This window comes from Ceratina calcarata, unplaced genomic scaffold (genome assembly GCF_001652005.2).
Source record: "Ceratina calcarata isolate Rehan_Ccalc_2016 unplaced genomic scaffold, ASM165200v1 scaffold313.2, whole genome shotgun sequence".
NCBI lineage: Eukaryota > Metazoa > Arthropoda > Insecta > Hymenoptera > Apidae > Ceratina > Ceratina calcarata.
In genome coordinates, this window is record NW_017153890.1 from 5,171 (window position 1) to 6,390 (window position 1,220).

Consider the following 1,220-nt stretch of genomic DNA (forward strand, 5'->3'; position numbering starts at 1 on the left):
CTTAACTCGTTAAATACTAAAATTGGAAGAAAAATACATAAAACCTTTCTTGTAGAGCACGTCAATAGCTACAATTATTGTATATACGTCAACAATTAATTGGATATTTCCTTCTATACTTTTTAGCACGTAGCTATTTATCATTAGCATTATTCTTCCGACATCTGATTTATTTTTAATTACAGGAAATGCGTTTTTCTAAAGTACATAAACTTTTGATATTATCTGTATAGCCAATACATCCTTAAAAATCACTCGAATATTTCGCCATCACAGTTTGGATCGTACTGAGCGTTACATTTCTGTCCCCTCGAAGCTCATCACGTGCCTCAGTCACTGTATCCGTCACACACAATCCACCATAATAATTCGAACCAAATTATCCACTTCAACTTATAACTTTCTCTCCTCCACTCTCGTCCCGTATCTAAAATCTTCTACATGTGAATCCTTATTAAGAATTCTTCTCCTCCTTGGATTCATTAAAAAAAAAAAGCCATACCCAAAGATAGATCTGCAGCCAAAAAGGATGAAACAGGTTTTGGAGAGTTTAAATCCCTACAAGAATCCTCAGCTCCACCCTTTGTCACACGTTTAAAAAAAATTTACGATCGTTTCAAAGAAATAATCTAAATAAAAATTGAAGATTATTGCAAAAATCGGACATATGTTAAAAGAGTGAAACGAGACTATAAAAAAACATTTGACTTTCATGAATAATTGATGAAGAGAACTACGAGCAGGTGACTTACGAGCTCAATGGTAACAAAATACTGGTTTAGGCGAACGATGTGTTGCACTGTGTGGAATGTCAAGGAGAGAGTATTTCTAAAAAATGTCCTTAACCAACTCCATGACTTTTTTCAATGATTCAAGTATTTATTTCAATTCGATGAGTCAATTATGTGCAAAATTCACTGTTCACTAAGTCACTGATTTTGGAGTCTGTTTTGGATGCTTTCGGCTGTAGTGGAAGTTTGACACTGTCGTGTTGGTCGAGCTTCAGGCGAACGTGGTCGCATTCTGGACGAATGGATGATGAATTGTTTGCACAATAGAAGCTAATCAGGACCTTAATCTTATGGTAACTATTATTCACTCACGTGTCCCAGCGATAAGCTCACTTAAATATTATTATGCCAGCTTATAAACGAAGCTTGCAGACTTCTTAATTGTTATACTAAATTCCTTCAAATCTCAATTGACGTTCCTTAATTAAT

General features: G+C 34.8%; 1 protein-coding gene and 1 long non-coding RNA gene across 2 annotated transcripts in view; both read right to left on the minus strand.

Moving 5' to 3' along the window:
• The window catches only part of LOC108624546 (tumor suppressor candidate 3-like), a 9,886-nt gene that overhangs the window by 5,086 nt on the left and 3,580 nt on the right, over positions 1-1,220 (minus strand). The window lies entirely within an intron of this gene.
• LOC113464274 (uncharacterized) overlaps positions 181-1,220 on the minus strand; it is a 2,627-nt gene continuing 1,587 nt past the window's right edge. Inside the window, exons 2-3 of the long non-coding RNA XR_003389123.1 lie at positions 1,104-1,210; positions 181-1,023 (exon numbers count right to left, since the gene is read on the minus strand). This is a non-coding gene — a long non-coding RNA (uncharacterized LOC113464274). The remainder of the gene's footprint in view (positions 1,024-1,103; positions 1,211-1,220) is intronic.